Source organism: Macaca nemestrina, chromosome 15 (genome assembly GCF_043159975.1).
Source record: "Macaca nemestrina isolate mMacNem1 chromosome 15, mMacNem.hap1, whole genome shotgun sequence".
NCBI classification, from domain to species: domain Eukaryota; kingdom Metazoa; phylum Chordata; class Mammalia; order Primates; family Cercopithecidae; genus Macaca; species Macaca nemestrina.
Window position 1 is genome coordinate 18161268 of NC_092139.1, and position 18197 is coordinate 18179464.

At 46.2% G+C, this 18197-nt stretch overlaps 1 protein-coding gene across 1 annotated transcript in view; it reads left to right on the forward strand.

Moving 5' to 3' along the window:
- Window positions 1-1189: 1189 nt before the first annotated feature.
- LOC105496484 (solute carrier family 13 member 3) overlaps window positions 1190-18197 on the forward strand; it is a 122749-nt gene continuing 105741 nt past the window's right edge. The window contains exons 1-3 of the mRNA XM_011766954.3: window positions 1190-1715; window positions 10465-10586; window positions 14161-14257. The gene's annotated coding sequence lies outside the window, so the exon portion shown is untranslated. The remainder of the gene's footprint in view (window positions 1716-10464; window positions 10587-14160; window positions 14258-18197) is intronic.

An 18197-nucleotide genomic window follows, 5' to 3' on the forward strand; every position in this document is an offset into this window, starting at 1 on the left:
TGATTTCTTTTTTGACCACTTGATTGTTTAGAAATCTGTTAATTTCCACACATTTGTGAATGTTCCAGTTTTTCTTTTGTTACTCATTCCTAGCTTCATTCCGTTGTGTTGAGAGATGATACAGTCAGTGCCTGTTCTTATGAAGCAAACATTCTGTAATAGTAGGACCAGTACCCTGTTTGTTTCGTTCATCACAGTCAGCACTCCCCCAGTGTCCAGCATGGGGTGGATGGCCAGGAATGGTGAAAACTCCCTTCCTGGGTAGTTGTGACTCGTAGAGAGGAAAAACAGTATCATTGCCTGTTTACTGCATGCCAGGCATTGGGCTGGGAATTTTTATATTGGATCTAAAATAACTCTTAAGTTAAGCGTTGTCCCCATTTTATAGATGGAGAAACTGGCACCAAAAGGTAGGAACTTGTCCTAGACGTCACAGGTAGCCAAAGGTACTTTTACTTGGCTCCAAATCTGTGTTCTTTCCACTGACAAAAGAGATATGGGATATGGTGCGTCTTCACAGTACTATAAGAAGTATTGGCATATAACATTATTTTCAAGGAACTCCAAGGACCACAGGAGCTGACAAGTTTTTCAATTAATATTCCCAACATGAATGAGATGCCTCATTCCTCAGTTTCCTCACATGTACTATAAGGCTAGTACCTACTTTGTGGGGTATGGTTGGCTTATGTGCATTAAATCAACAAAGCCCTAGTTGATATGGTTTGACTGTGTCCCCACCCAAATCTTATCTTGAATTGTTCCCGTAATCCCCACGTGACACGGGAGAGACCTAGTGGGAGGTAATTTAATCCTGGGGGCGGCTACCTCCATGCAGTTCTCGTGATAGTGAGTGAGTTCTCATGAGATCTGATGGTTTTATAAGGGGCTTTTCCCTCTTTTTGGCACTTCCTGCTGCCATGTGAAGAATGATGTGTTTGCCATGTGAAGAATGATGTGTTTGTTTCCCCATCCGCCATGATTGTAAGTTTCCCGAGGCATCCCCAGCCATGCTCAACTGTGAGTAATTAAACTTCTCCTTTATAAATTACCCGGTCTCGGGTATGTCTTTATTAGCAGCGTGAGTAATACACTAGTACTCACTATGTGCCAGGCACTGGAGATCTAATAGAGGGGAACATGAAGTTTACTTTCCTGGGGAACGTAAAATAAGGCAGTTTCAGACAGTGATGAGTGAAGATGTGAAGGAAAACCAGAAACACGGGAGATGAAGGGAGTATATCCCAGGCAGGCTGTGGCGTGCGAAGTTGGTGAGGAAGGAACATCCCCGACAGCAAGGCCAGTGTGGCTGGCATCAGTGAGCAAGGAGGAGGAGCAGAACATGTGATGGGAGAGGCAGGGCCAGATCCTGCAGGGCCCTGTTACAAGGTTGGGTTTTGTTCTTAATGGGACTCAGGATTTTTAACAGGGTGACACCTGATTGTTTTGAAAGAGTTGCATTGGTTGCTGGCAGAAAACCATAGACGGCAAGAGTGGAAGCAAGAAACCTGGAAGTGAGAAGGCGACCAAAACCAGCTGGGCCAGTGAAAACAGTAGCCAGGGTGGAAGCCGTGGCGAGCATGCTCCAACTGCTTGGCACAGGACCTGGCAGCCACCGAGGCAGGGAACGCAGTGGAGAAGCAGCCTTGTCTGGGGGAACACCCGAGGTTCGTTGTCTCATGGTCATGGAGATCAAGGACATGGACCCACAAAGAGTGAGTTGAAGAGCAGAAATTTAATAGTTGAAAGAAAGAGAATAGCTCTCTGTTACAAGAGGGGTCCTGGAAAAATGGGTTGCTGGATCTGCGGTGATCCAGCAGATCTGCAGGGGGTTTTATAGATGAGCTGGTGAGGAGGTACTGTCTGATCTACATAGGGTGTGCAAAACTGGTTGGACCCAGGTGTGCCACTGGCATAGGGTATGAATCTCTGGGCACCCCCACCCCAATCTTTTATTATGCAGGCGAGTTCTCTGCCTGAGCTGTGCCATGTTGCCCACTTCTTTATTACCGTACACGTGCTAAAAGGGAAGATGGAGCCTCTGTGTCGGACATGCCTGGCCCCCAAGTAGCCCTTTTCTATTGGCACAGCTGCCAGCATTCCCCTGTGCAAGCTTCCAGCTTCCTTATCTATGTTTGCAGCTGGATTTTTCAGGCTGCTCTTTGTTAGAAAAGAAATGATTTCTGGGACTGCTTTTTTGTTAGAAGGGAAATTCAGCTGATGACTCTTTTGCCCTCAATATCTGCCTAAATAATTTCTTTCTACCTCCAGTATCAGTGCCAGTGATAATTGGGGTAGCCACAGCTGTCAGGAAGCAGTAATGATCTTTTCTAGTATCCAGAGGGAGAGTGGCAGATATTGGAGACTGGAGAAAAGTCACAAATGCTCCCAGGAGGAGAATCGCCCATCTGCACACTTAGCCCGTGGCCCACAGTGGGAAATAAAGGGTTAACAAACGTTCCTAGGTAAACAGTGGATTCCTTCCCTAGTTCCGTGTCACAAAGGGCTAAGGAACCCTCTGCACTTTCAGATCCCTTGATGTCCACGGGGGAGCTGCAGGTGCTTTGCAGTGCTGAGCCAAAAGCACTAGCAGTTTTGTGTGAATCCCCACCTAAACCCAACCAGATGAGGATTATAATCTCCATTTTATGGTGGAGGAAACAGCAATAGGAAATATCATGTTCTAGGGTCACAGTAAGTGACAGCTGGGATTCAAACCCACGCTTTTAACAGCAGCAGCTGACTTTATTATAGAGTTGCATTCTTTGCATGCATTAACCCATTTTACAGAAAAAGCAAATGAGACAGAGAAATTAAGTCCTGCCCCATGCCACTTAGCGAATGGCAGCGCCAGGGAAATGTGATAGGACACTGAGATGCAACCAACACTTGACACAGGCCCACATTCCTGGAACACTGAAAAGTGCTTTTGTGGCCAGTCCATGGGGCCAAGAGAGGTAGTTCCAGAGTAGAGTTGCTTTAAAGCTGGGGGAGTGCTCCAGACAAGCTGTGTTCTTATTGTTGGATGAGCTGAACCGACCATGCCCACAACACGTGCTACCTTAGGGGTTGGGAACACCTACATTAGTGAAGACATGCAGGGCATAATCTCTGATTTAACTGCAAGAGTTCACCATGTTCCTGACCCTGGTTCCAATAAAACTTTATTTACAAATCAGTCAGCCTGTGGGCCATAGTTTGCCAATTTGATTTTTAAAACCATCCCATTAAGATATTTGTCTTGATTATTGAGTTTTTGGGTGCCCCCTTAAATTTGTGCCTCGCTTGCTTCACCCTAGTTCTAACCCAGTTGTCACTGACTGCCAGAACCCTGATGGAGGAGTCCATGTTCTTAAAAGGGCCCGCACCTGCTATGGTTTGAATGTGTTCCCCAAATCTCATGTGCTGGAAACTGCCCAACTTAGCAGTAGTGAAAGATGGGGCTTTTAAGAGGTGATTGGATCCTGAGGCCTCTGCCCTCATGAATGGATTAATCCACATGTGGATTAATACATAATGGGTTATTATGAGAGCGGGACTGGTGGCTTTGTAAGAGGAATAGAGACCTGAGCTAACATGCCCAGCACCCTCATCATATGATGCCGTGTGCCGCCTAAGGTCTCTGTAGAGTCCCCACCTTCAAGAAGGCTATGCCACCACCAGATGTGCCCCTTTGACCTTGTATTCCTCCATAACAATAAGGAGTAAACTCCTTTTCTTTATAAATTACCCAGTTTCAAGTATCCTGTTAAAAGCAACAGAAAACAAACGAATGCAGCCTGAACCTCTTGGGGAGCTAGGAGTCTTCCCTTTTCTTTAATGCTAGGCACCGCAATTTCAATGGACTGCACTTTTCTGCCACCAGGGGTCGTAAGTTACTGTCATTCTCGGTGCGAACAGGTAAAGAAACCTCCCTTCACTTTCTTCTCTTCCTCCTCCCTCCTTCCCCTCTTTCTTCCTCCCCTTCTTTTCTCCCCTTTTCCTTCGTCTACTTCCATCTTTTCTTCCCAAGTCCCGGCCTCCTTTCCTCCCCTCTCTCCCTTCCTTGAACATGTTCATTTATTCACTCAACACCACCTTAGCTGAGCACCTATGTGTGGCAGGCACTGTGCTAATTATGCACCATGTAATGAGCGAGACAGACGTGAGGATGTCTGGTTCCTTCCGGTCTTAACGTTTTCATCCATTCTCTCTTCACTCACTTCTTCACTGGGTATTTAGTGAGCACATGGGCTGTGTCTGGCTCTTCTGAAGAAGCTGCAGGGATGACAATGTCCAGCTGCAGCCTAGGGCACCCTTGCCTCTGTCCTGGCCCCTTCTGTTCTTCCTCACTCAGCAGCCCAGGGGACCCTTTTAAAGCCAGAACATGCCACTTCTCTATTCACAAATATGCTGGCTTCCCAGCCCATGTCTCCTTGTTTACCAGGTGCATGGCCTGGGATCCCCTCCTCGTACCTCTCTGAGCCTCAGTGTCCTTATCTGCAAAATGGACTCACAAGGGTGCTGCATGGTGGAATTGCTGTGAGTATTGTAACTGGTCAGGATCCCTAGGAAGCAGACTCTGAGACCCGATTGAGCTGCCCTTGGGATCAATATCCACAGCACGGAGGACACAGGAGAGGGCAGAGGGAGAACTGGAGCTGAGACCCAGCAGCAGCTTCGGTCAACCCTGTGGGAACTCTGCAGCTGAAATGGCTCTTCAGAGATGTCACAAGATGGCCTGAGATGGCCAGGACTTTGCAGTCTCACATTAGTCACTGGGGGGTCACCCCTGGAAGGGACATGAGCTCAGGCAAGGCCACTCTCTGCCTACTGTGAGGCTATCCCTGGAGGAGCTGACCACAGGAGCTGACTGCTGACCACTCGCCCTGCCTCTGGGGCAATCAGTCCTTCCTTAAGGCATCTGGGTCGCACATCCATGTCCACCACAAGCATCCATATAAGGAGGTGCGTGGAGCACTTGGAGCACTACCACAGTGCATGGCACATGGCAACAATGAGCAGTATCGTTATGATGTCATTTAGGTGTCTACTATTTTTAGAGAGCAGCAAACAGGTGATTATAATACAGCTCCATTTGTTCCTCTTATAAGCTAAGGGTAGACAGGATGCACTTTCCCACATCGCCAGTCTGCCATTCCAAAGCTTCTGAATCAAAGGTGTGAGATTGGCCTGAGAATCTGCATTGCTAACAAGCTCCCAGGTGATGCTGAGGCTGCTGTTCTGAGAACGCCTACCTGAAGGAAAATCAAAGTATGTCATCAGAAAAATAGGAAATAGATGCTGAGAGGGCAAGAAACAAAATACCATCTGCCATACCCATTTTACAGCATTATTGCCTACCAAAAGTCACCCTCCTTTTTTTTTTTAAAGACAGAGTCTTGCTCTGTCATTCAGGCTGGAGTGTAGTGGTGCGATCTCAGCTCACCGCAACTTCCACCTCCCAGGTTCAAGCGATTCTCCCACCTCGGCCTCCCCAGTAGCTGGGATTACAGGTGCCCACCACTACACCTGGCTAACTTTTGTATTTTTAGTAGAGATGGGGATATCACCATGTTGGCCAAGCTGGTCTTAAACTCCTGACCTCAAATGATCCACCTGCCTTGGCCTCCCAAAATGTGGAATTACAAGCGTGAGCCCATCCCCTCTTTTTTTTTTTTTTTTGAAATGGAGTCTCATTCTGTCGCCCAGGCTGGAGTGCAGTGGCGCGATCTCGGCTCACTGCAAACTTCACCTCCCAGGTTCATGCCATTCTCCTGCCTTAGCCTTTCAAGTAGCTGGGACTACAAGCGCCCGCCACCATGCCCGGCTAATTTTTGTACTTTTAGTAGAGACGGGGTTTCACTGTGTTAGCCAGGATCGTCTCAATTTTTGTATTTTTTAGTAGAGACAGGATTTTGACATGTTGGCCAGGCTAGTCTCAAACTCCTGACCTCAAGTGATCTGCCTGCTTTGGCCTCCCAGAGTGCTGGGATTTTAGGCATGAGCCATGGCGCCCAGCCTACCCTCCTTATTCCTTTTGGACAGAACCCCAATTTATATAGATATTTTTAGGTGAAGATAACTTCACCTCAGGAAAGGTCACATTGGTCCCTGATTAGGAATGGGCATGTGTATTAGGCCTTTTGCATTGCTGTAAAGAAACACTTGAGGCTGGGTAATTTATAGGAAAAAGAGGCTTAATTGGCTTGTGGTTCTGCAGGCTGTACAAGCATGGCTCCAGCATCTACTTCTGGTGAGGGCCTCAGGAAGCTTCCGATCATGGAAGGCAAAGGGGGAGCAGGCAGTGTCACATGGTGGGAGCAGGAACAAGACAGAAGAGGAGGAGGCAGGCTCCTTTAAACAAACGGCTCTCTTGTGAACTAACAGAGCCAGGGCTCACTCAGAGATTACCACAGAGAGGGCAGCAAGCCATTCACGAGGAATCTGCCCCCATGATCCAGTACCTCCCACCCGCCCCGCCTCCTACACTGGAGGTCACATTTCAACCTGAGATTTGGAGGGAACAAACCTCCAAACCATATCAGCATGTGACCGTTTTGTGGCCAATAAGATACAAGAGCAAATCTGCGAAGATTCCTTCTGTGGAAGATTTTGCTTCTAGAAGGTGAGGAGATGTAAGAATTCTCTCCCTGCTCGGACACCAGCACATTCCCATCAACAATTTCCATTTTTCAATGCAATGACAATAACCAGAGGTTCAGCAGCCATCTGGAGACCATGAGGCCACCCCTGATGGTAAAGAGTCAATGAGAGGAAGATGGATGATGAGGTGGAGGGATGGGCAGAGTGTGAGTCTGTTCTTAGTGACCTCAGACCTTGCTTTCTGGACTTATATGCACAGGCAAACATCTCCAAAGCTGAAGCTACTGTAAATCAGATTTTGCATCACTTGAAGCCAAAAGCATTCCTAACCAACACAGATTCAGACCCCAGGTCCCCAAAGCCATACTTGTTCATAGCATCTTACTGCCTTTCACTGTCAGGTTGGGGCCTCTCTGTTTAGATCAAAGTCAAGGAGACAGACAAACTCCAATCCCTTCTTACCAAGGTCTGGGAGGTGAGAACTCCGCACTGAGACGTAGTCTACTCAAGCCCTGGCCAAAGTCTGCCACCAACTCCCTCTGTGAGTTTGGGGAAAATTCTAGACTTCCCTGGGCCTCAGTTTCTCTACCTGTAAAGTGGAAGATTTGATCTAGATCCAGTGGGTTGCTGTCACTCTAGCCAGTTTTCTTGGGTTCACGTAATGTTTGCTTTTTAGTTGCCAATGTTAAACAACTTCATATGCCATTGTTAAACAATTTCAAACACATATGGATGGTTTCATTTGTAAAAATCCAGACATCTGGCTTCTCTGGAAACATTTTCAGGAGATCTTGCCATGCGGGGCCCCTGTTCTAACACATCTTCTTTTAGAGGGGGCTGTGCTTTCCAATTTGCCCCAGTCTCCACTGCTCCCTATTGCTCTTTGGCTCTGAGTCACTGTTTATCATCACACTGGTCCCATTGTTCTCCTTACAGAGGTAAGAGGAGAGTTAGATATGTCTTACTGCTCTTATTACTTGTCCCTGAGAGCATTTGAGTTTGCAACCTTTAGATAAGATGGCGTGTATCTTCCCCAGGGCCTCACAGGCATCCCAAAACTCAACAGGTCCCAAAACAAACCCCTGGTTTCACCCATGGTCTCTGCCCCCATCATAAACTTGCCATCTTAGGAAATGGCAGCCCCAGGAATCCAGAACTTCACCCCAAACCTGCGGTCTCTCTTTGACTCCCATCTTTCACCAGCTCCCCTTGCCCCCATTCAATCCAGCAGCAGATCCTGCAAGCTTTACTTTCAAAATATAATTACAAAGTTGGGAGAGTGGCTGCCTTTGGGCGAGGGGCAGTGATTTGGAGGGGGCTTCTGGGGCTTCTGGGGGGGATGGACATATTCTATTTCTTGAGCTTGATGCTGGTTATGTGGGTGGATTGAGTTTGTAAAACTTCATGAAACTGCAGGCATGTTTATATGTGTAATTTTCAGTATTTATGTTGTACTTCAGTAAAAAGCTAATGAGGCCAGGTGCGGTGGCACCTGCCTGTAATCCCAGCACTTTGGAAGGCCGAGGTGGACGGATCACCTGAGGTCAGGAGTTCAAGACCAGTCTGGCCAACATGGTGAAACCCCGTCTCTACTAAAAACACAAAAATTAGCCGGGCATGGTGGTGGGTGCCTGTAATCCCAGCTACTCGGGAGACTGAGACAGGAGAATCGCTTGAACCCAGGAGGTGGAGGTTGCAGTGAGCCAAGATCGCCACTGCACTCCAGCCTGGACAGGGTGAGACTGTCTCAGAAAAAAAAAAAAAAAAAGAATTTGGAACTACTCTCTGTTCCCCCTCCTGGCCACCCTGGCATAGGCCATGCTATATTTTGCCTGAATCCCTGCAGTTGCCCTTCATGGTTCTCCCCCCTTCTGCCCTCGTCCCCACTGTTTCCACGTAGCCCAGGAATTCTATTAAATCTCAGTTCAGATCTGCCAGGCAAGGTGGTACATGCCTGTAGTCCCAGCAACTAGGGAGGCTGAGGTGGGAAGGATCGCTTGGAGTTCAAGGCTGCAGTGAGCTGTGATTGCACCACTGTACTCCAGCCTGGATGACACAGTTTAGTTTTAGTTAAAAACACACTTAAAAAAAAAGGGGGGGGGGCCGGGTGCGGTGGCTCATGCCTGTAATCCTAACGCTTTGGGAGGCTGAGGTGGGCGGATTGCCTGAACTCAGGAGTTCGAGACCAGCCTGGGCAACATGGTGAAACCTTGTCTCTACTAAAAAAGAAAAAAAAAAAATCAGCTGGGCGTGGCAACATGTGCCTGTAGTCCCAGCTACTTGGGAGGCTGAGGCAGGAGAATTGCTTGAACCTGGGAGGTGGAGGTTGCAGTGAGACGAGATCGTGCCACTGCACTCCAGCCTGGGTGACAGAGTGAGACTCTGTCTCCTAAAAAAAAAAAAAAAGAAAAGAAAGAAAAAGGAAAACCACTCCACTTTGCCCCCACTAACCCCAGCACTCCCCATTCTGACCCCTCTGCTGTTCCTGTCTCCATTCTGACCCCTCTGCTGTTCCTCTCCCTGCTATTCCCCTGGGTCAGCCACACTGGGCTCCTTGCTGTACTTCCAACATGCCAGCCTTGCGCACATCTTAGGGCCCTCACAGCTGCTATTCCCTTTCCCTGAAACACTTTTCCCACTGATCGCCACATGGCTGCCTCCCTCATTTCCTTCAGGTCTCTACCAAATGCCACTTTGTCTGGGAAGCCCCCACAGCACCCGCACCCCACCCCCATTGATTGCCCAACTTTGTTCCTCTCCAGCGCATCATGGCCCCCGATAGCCTCTGTATTCACTTGCTCATTTGTTTGCTGTCTATGGCCCCCTCTAGAACCTGGGCTCTGGGCAGGGAGCTCTGTTTGGTTCACTGCTCTAGCCCTAGTTTCTACCATGGTGCCTGGGATTTAGTAGGTGCTCCTTAGGTATTTTGAATTGAATTGAATTCTCTCTTCCAAACCTAGCTGCTTGTTGGAAAGAAAATTAAGGATCCGTGTGAGCCTTCCTCTGATTCCTCCCACTCCCCCAAACACACACACACACACACACACACACACACACTCGTGCACACACGCTCCCTGCCTACCCACTGTCTCCCCTGCTGGAGGCAAAACAGAGTATGGTCCTGGCCTGAGGTTTGGAACAAAAAACAGAACACTGGGGGTCTGCTGCCGATCAAAGGCCTCTCCGTGTTTGTAAACCTTAACTCTTTGCCCGGGATGGAGGAGGCCAGGGGATGGCCCAGAACCCAGGGTTAGTCAACGTTCCAGGCCAGGAAGGCCCAGGCCTGCCTCCTTCCCCATAGTGAGGAAAGGCCCCACAAGGCCAAACTGCTTGACTTCCCCCTCCAGGGGAAAGAAGGGGGAACTAAACCCCACTCCAGTCTGAGGGCTCTCTGCTGGGACCTGCATCAAAGCCAATATTGTTCTTGGAGCTGCAGAGACCTCAAACAAAATGTCACACTGAGAGATGTTGACAGGGTATGGGGGTCAGGGTGCGGAGGTGGAGGGGAGGGGAACCGAAAGTCCCTTCTGTGGAGGGAAGAATGGAATTTGGTGCCAAGATTCCCCTCATACTCTCTCCCACTGCCTACCTTATTTTTCTTCATAGCACTAAATTCCACGTGACATGCTGTGTATTTCACACACGTGTCTTATCACAGAGCTACTAAAATGAAAACTCTGTGAGAACAAAACTGGTGTCTGATTTGATTACTGTTGTATCCCCAGCACCCAGAATGATGCCTAGTACACAATAGGTGCTTAATTAATCCTTGTTGAATGAACAATAGTCATGATTTTTACTGATATTTCTAACAATAAAACCCAATGATGTAGAACGTGTTTCATCCTTCTATATTTATTGCTTCTCTCCATGTTACAGGCACTGAGAGAGTGGCAGGGGGCGACTGGGACTCCCTCGTTCCCCTGGAGTTTAACCTAGTGGTAAACACTTTCAGACGACGAATCATGCTATGAAGGAATAACTCGGGGATTTTGTACAGGGTGAGTGACGTGGACTTGAGGAAGGCTGCGTTTCATTAGATTAGGAGGTCAGGGGTGGAGACCCTCTGAGGAGGTGACATTTGAGCTGAGGACTGAGTGAGTAGAAGGAACCAGTCATGGTGATGGTGGTGGGAGCTTGGGAAGGGTGCACAGGGAGATCCAGGCAGACTGAGCATTTGTAAAAGTAGAGAACTTGCTATGCTCAAGGAGCAGAAAGAAGACTGCAAAGAGGACAGTCCCCAGCAATGGAAGGGAAGGGAGGGAGGGCTGAAGGACCAGATAGGACCTGATCGTTCATGTAAATGCCTAGTACTGTGCTTGGCACACAGCAAGCCTCCATAACTGGGCTGATGACCATAGTTAATATATTTATTCATACCTCACATAGCATGTTATTTCCCAATTAGAAATCATACTTTCCTGTAATTAGGGGTTGATAGGTACCTGGTCCTGTGCTAAACGAATAAACAGGAAAAGCACTTAACAGTGCCTGGCTTTTCATTCTTTGAGCCTTATCATAAACCTATGATGTAGTTGTTTCCATTATCTACATTTTCCATGAGGCCATGGAGGCTCAGAGGGGTGATATGAGCCCACCAGGTACACAGTTTCAGTGTTAAACATCTGCTTGACAAACTACCCCCCAAACTTAAACAATAATCATGCAGTAATATATCATGATTTTGTGGGGCAAGAATTAGAGTGGGGCTCAGCTGGGTGATTCTTCTGTTCTCCATGGCATTGAGGAATGTCACGCAGGGTCACTCAGCCATCAGATGAGCTCATCTGGAGGGCCTAAGACAGCTTCACTCATGTGTCTTGTGCCTTGATGGGGCTGGCTGGAAGTCTGGGCTCAGCTGTCAACCAGAGCAGATACTCATGGCCTCTCCAGCATGGCAGCCTCAGGGCAGTAGTCCAGGTCTCCAAGGACAAGTGTTCTAGAAATCAGGCAGAAGCTGTGTGGCCTTATTCATGCCCTGGAAGCCATATCAGGTCACTTCCACGGTAAGCTGTTGGTCAAAGCAGTCAGAAGCTCACGTAGGTTCATCAGGAAGGGGCATAGACACTGCCTCCCAGTGGAAAGGGTGTCACAGGATTTGTGGCTATGTTTTATAACCACATATGGACTGGCGTTTGAACTGCCTACCCCACTAGATGGGGAGCCGCATGAAGGAAGGATGCTGCCTGCCTCATTTCATGTCAGATCCCCAGTGTCCAGCACAGTGTCTGGTACAGGTTTGAATTCAGTAAATGTTTGCTGAATGAATAAATGAATAGGTGATTCCAAAATACATACTTCTGTTACCATGGGCTCAGCAGAGCTTGGGTATGAATGACTACTGGTTGGTGCAGCACGAGGAACACCAGAAATGCTGACAGCCCAGCCTTCTGGTGAGAGATTACCAAATGTTGGGATTTGCACATCAATTCAATTCAACCCAACTCATATTTCTTTCCCACCCATGTGCCAGGCATTGGAGAGACAGCTGTGTCTGAGCAGGCATGGCCTCTGCCTACTGGAAGTTCAAAGCCACGCCTTCCTTCTCTTCACATGAGTTAGCTTGAAGTCTAGTGGAAGGACCCCTGGACTGGGAACTGGCCATAATTCAGACCCTGATGCTCTGGGTGGTATTGGAACAGACACTGTGACCCTATTTGTTGACCTGTTGAGTGGGACAGGTGTATCAGATTGGATGACTATAAAAAGCCCCTCTAGCTAGTGGGAGTCATAGACATGTGCAGCTTGGATTCCCCTTCAAACTGGGACTTGCTGCCCAGTCATTATTAGCTCCTTTGGGGACTGCCTTGGTTTTCAAGTCGAAGTAATGCTCTTCTCAGGGAGGCCCTCAGCTCAGAGGCTGGTTGAGCAAGATAAGGGTACAAGTATCTACCCACCTGGTGCAAGACTCCTCCAGTGGGTGAGCTTTGCTCAGGGCTCTCCATTGTGATGGCGAGACTTTTTTGTGCCTGAATGCTGCCTGGTGGCTCCCTCTGCCCAATCCTGCTTCTCCCTGTTCCTTTTCCTTTTCACAGGTGTTATTCCCAATAAATCTTACGCACTCCTAACCCCGTGTTTCCTAGAGAACCCACACTGTGATTTGGTTCTACATATGAACTCTGTCTTATATACCTTTTTTTTTTTTTAATGAGCAGTACAGACATATACTATAACATTCAAATGGTTGAGAAACACTGTGTTATAGGTTGGGTTTTCCAGGATTTGGAGACTAGTGTGCAGGAAATGTATTAGAGCATGCCTTTGGGATCCACATCCAGGGAAGGGAAGGGAAGGGAAGGGGAGGGCAGGGGAGGGGAGGGCAGGGGAGGGGAGAGGAGGGGCAACTGTAGGGTGAAGGGAGATGTTGAGCTGAAATGCAACCTAGACAGAGGCCTTGACCAATTGCATGAGTGCTCTGAAGGGGGATGGCCCTCAAAGTTGTCTCAAGTTGGGGTGAGGAGGCTGGGCACTTGTATTCCTGCTTCAGTCAGTAACTGGATGTCAGTCACTCTGGGAAGGAAACATGACCTTGGCTAACGTGGCACTGTTTGCTGAGGCAATTATCAAATGGGATCATAGCCAAGAATTGACTACTGGAAGCATTCCCAGCAGATGGAGTTTTTTATTCCTAAAGGGGCACTGGGCAGTGCATTCCAACACTCATAACAGAGTATGATGTGCAAACAAGTCTTCCACTTGCTCATGTCCCCAACATAACAACTTCAGTCACACACAACTGAAAACATAGACACATAAGGCTCAACATACTAGGTTTTCTCCTGCCTTGTAAACAAAGTGCAGAGGTGGTTCCATGAATTCATGAAGGATCCCAACTCCCATCTTTCTGCTTTTGCATACTTAGTGTGTACCTTTCATTCTCAAGGCCAGTTCATGTTGATTTCTGTATTAAATCTCCTCACAACTTGCAACAACAGTATCTTGTTATTTCTCATAATTCCATGATTGACTGGGCTCAGTTGGGTGGTTCTTCTGCTCCACATGGTGCAGCTGAGATCACTTAGGGGGCTGCATTTAGTGGGAGCTCTGCTGGGGCTGAGACATCCAAAATAGCTTCCTGTCTTTCAGGGCCCCTCTCTGTGGAGTCTTTCATCATTTAGTAGTCTAGTCCATGCTTCTTTATGGTGTGACATTGGCTGCCAAGAGGGGATGTTTAAAGAAGACAAGCCCTAATGTGCAAGTTGTAGTTAAGCCTTTGTTTGCATCACATTTTCTGATGTCCCATTGGCCAAAGCAAGTTACGCAGCCAAGCCCAGAGTCACTGTAGGAGGGTACTACACAATGGTGTGAATACCAGGAGGTATGGGTCTGTGGAGGCCACCAGTATAACATATCCCTTACACTTCCTGATCAATGATGGTTTCTGGAGCTCAAGCCATGAGTCAGGAAGGAAGAAGGGAGAGGAAAGGAAAAAGGGTATGCTCCTTTAAAGACACAGTCCTAAATGTCCCACATAACAACTTCTACTAACTTCCCATTGGCCAGATCTTAATCATATAGATACACCAACTGTAGAGAAGCCTGAGAATTGTTTTTAAAGGTGGTCTTGTATTCCAGGGAAGTGGCACTAAGGTCCAAAGGAAGCTGCATATGAGTGATCCCTGCTCTACCAGCCTCCCAAGCCTCCCAGTGCACCTTCTAGGAGACAAGCAAGGTAACCAATTTTTTATTTATCCATCTGCATTGTTAAGTATGCATGTATTTTTTTATGTCTTTACACACTGGGCAGTATGAAGTTTTGTATGTATTTCTATACAGATACTTCTTAACTTACAATAGTGTTACCCCTCAATAAACCCATTGTAAGTTGAAAATATCTTAAGTTAAAAAAGCACTTAATACTCTCAGTAAATCCATTGTAAAGTTGAAAAATTCTAAGTCTAACCATCAACAATCAGGAAATGTCTGTATAATGTTCTTAGCATAGTGCTTAGAAAACAATTTTATAAATTGTAGGCATTGTCCCTCAAAAATGGTATTTATTATTTATACAAATGGTAGTACAATAAAATTATGAGTACCTTGAGTCACATTCTCTAATTTGCCTTGGTTGCCAGTGGTCAGACCCACCCAGCTTATGTGGTATCTTGCCAATAACTCCCATCAACCTGGGGTTTTTCTAACTTTGCCCTAAGGTGGGCACGATGGCAGGCTTGGGAACAGTCTAGTTGAGGGTTAGCAACACAGACTTTGGAGTCAGAAGACACATCTCTGAGTTTTAGTCTCTTCCTCTGTAATGAAGGTAATCACACCCATCTGGAAGGGTGGTTGTAAAAATAAAATGAGAAAAGCTGAGGAAGCACTGAGCATAGTGTCTGGGGCATAGTAAGTGCTCAATTAATGGTATAGGATGACTTGATTAAAGGGCTTGACCTATCTCTGACAATCTTTAAAAGGAAGTTAAGTGAGGCAGGGGGTCGGGGGAGGGGGGTGGAACACAAGATTTCTCCTTTAGCTGAAGTGTGTCTCTGGATTTCAGGCCATGTGTTATATTCCTTCACTCAACACACATAATAACTTCTTGATCTTCTGATGACTCCAACAAGAAAAAGAGCTCAATATTTGTGTGGGGATATGGGAGTAGCAGTGTGTATCATTGGAATTTCAGCTCTATCATGCACCAGCTGTGTGACCTGGGACGAATGTCTTAATTCCTCTGAGTCTCAGTTTCCTTATCTGTCCAATGGACATACCTAGTAAGGAATGAAAATTAATGTTGGTCAAGCCATTCATTGACTGTGGAAGTTCTTTAAGAATTCCCTTCCACAGTCTACTGAACAGTATATCTCAACAGTAGGCTTAAAATATTCAGTAAAACATGCTGTAAACAGATGTACTGTCATCTAGACTTTGTTGCTCCATTTATAGAGCATAAGCAGCATAGATTTAGCATAATTCTTATGGGCCTTAAGATTTTCAGAATGGTAAATGAGCAAATCTTCAACTTAGAGTTACCAGCTGCATTAGGCCCTAACCAGAGAGTCAACTTGTCCTTTGAAGCTTTGAAGCCAGGCATTGACTTCTCTCTGGCTATAAAAGTCCTAGATGGCATCTTCTTCCAATAGAAGAGTATTTCATCTATGTTGAAAATCTGTTGTTCAGTGTAGTCATCTTCATCAGTGACCTTAGCTTGATCTTCTGGTTAACTTGGTGTAGCTTCTACTTCATCACTTGCTCTTTCACTTCGCACTTTTATGTTATGCAGATGGCTTCTTTCCTTAAACCTCATGTACTCAGCTAACTTCAAACTTTTCTTCTGCAGCTTCCTCGCCTCCCTCAGTCTTCATAGAATTAAAGAGAGTTAGGGTCTTTCTCTGGATTAGGCTTTGGCTTGGGAATGTTGTGGCTGGTTTAATCTTCTATGTTAGACTACTAAAACTTTCTCCATATCAGCAATAAGGCTGTTTTGCTTTCTTATCATCCATGTGTTCACTGGAGTAGCACTTTTAATTTCCTTCCAGAACTTTTCCTTTACACTCACAAGTTGACTGTTTGGCACAAGAGGCCTAGTTTTTGGCCTGCATTGACTTTTGACGTGCCTTCCTCACTAAGCGTAATCATTTCTAGCTTTTGATTTTAAAGTGAGAGACATATGACTCTTTCTTTCATTTGAATACTTTGAGGCCATTGAAGGATTATTAGTTGGACTAATTTCAATAGTATTGTATCTCAGAGAATAGGGAGGCTTGAGGAGAGGGAGAGAGATTGGGGAACAGCCAGTCGGTGGAGCAAGCAGAACACACACAACATTTATCCACTAAGTTTGCCATCTTATATGGGCACAGTTCATGGCACCTCAAAACAATTATAATAGTAACTTCAAAGATCACTGATCACAGATCACCATAACAGATATGATAAAAAAAAATGTTTGAAATTGTGCAAGGATTACCAAAATGTGACCTACATGAAGTGAGCACATGCTGTTGAAAAATGATGCCAGGAGAATTGCTCACTGTAAGGTTGTCACAAAAATGCAATATCTGTAAAACACAATGAGACGAGATATGCCTGTGCACATTATAGTTCTCGTTTCAGATGAGGAAACTCAGTTTGGGTGAAACCTCCTGCCCAGCAACAAGCAAGTGGCCCAGCCAGAATTTGAATGTAGCTTTGTCTAATGCAGGGGTGACAGATTCACATAGGTAATGCAGATGGATTTTATAAGGATGGAATGAGTTAAGACAGGTAAAGTACTGAAAACGGAGCCTGGCAAATAATAAGTGGAGTATATGTGCTCACTAATATTAATATTATTATGATGATGACTACATTTAAGCCACCAGATTGAAACCTCTGCTCTAATGCCAAATATTGTACTCTTAATATCTTAGCTGGTTCTAGAACAGGGAACCCAACCCAGGCCCACCAGTAAAATATGCCCTGGTCTCAGCCGCCTCTACTTAGACTTTGGGGCATGGACCAGAGTTCCTTTGATGTCAGTGAGTCCAGTTCTCTAGAAACAGCTTTTCCGGTTTAGAGTACTCCCATGCCCAGACCTTGAAGGTCCAAAGTGTTCTCTGGAGGGCCTTTGTCCCTCCATACAATGTTGTCTGGAGCCTTTGATGAAGCCGGTTATTGGGCTGGCTCAGGATCAAGTCCCAACCTGAAAGGTCATGGAAGACAGTTTCATCATAGCTTGGAATGGGTCCATTGGGAAATAACTTGCCCTCAGGGTTTATAGGAACGGCATCAGCATGATCTGGATAGGAAGTGAGTGCCACACCCCTTCCTGGGATTTTCTCTTGCTATCTCGTGGTCTCCCAAATTTCAGATTTTGGCCTCAAATTTTTGGAATTTTGCCTTTGCCATGTACTCCCTGCACTCCAAGTTACTTGGCATTTTTCTTTGAGTTGCTTTACATTGTAAACTTAAATAGATTTAAATTAAACAGAGAGCTTTTTAAAAAAGTCATAGGCTTTAATAAAAAACAAAAATATCAGACAGGTGTGGTGGCTCATGCCTATAATCACAACATTTTGAGAGGCCGAGGCAGGAGGGTCGCTGGAGCCCAGGAGTTCGAGACCAACCTGGGCAACATAGCAAGGCCCTATCTCTACAAAAAATTTAAAAATTAGCCAGGTATGGTGGTGTGTGCCTATAGTTCCAGCTACTCAGGATGCTGAAGTGGGAGGATTGCTTAAGCCAGGGAAGTCAAGGCTGCAGTGAGCCATGATCACGCAACTGCACTCCAGCCTGGGTAACAGAATGAGACCCTGTCTCAAAGCAACAACAACAACAACAACAACAACAAAACCAAAAATCACTCTCCTTAAGCCAAAAGTAATTATAAGAATAAACAAAATAAAAATAAAACGATATTGCCTGGCTCAGCAAGAGGCCAATGTTTCTGACTCCAAACCCTTTTCTGTCTGTTACAAAAGAAGATTTATAGGTGATGAGGTCTTAAAGGGATACTGACACCCAACTGAGACTCTCTCCATGGTATAATGAGGAGTTAAAGAAAAGTTACACAGGATAACTTTCACTTTCTGTGATTCAATGTTATTTAAATGTCTGACATGAAATTATCTGTGTTTCCTCACTAGTATTCCTCTCACACTTTGAGAAATATCCCACCATCTCATATTTGA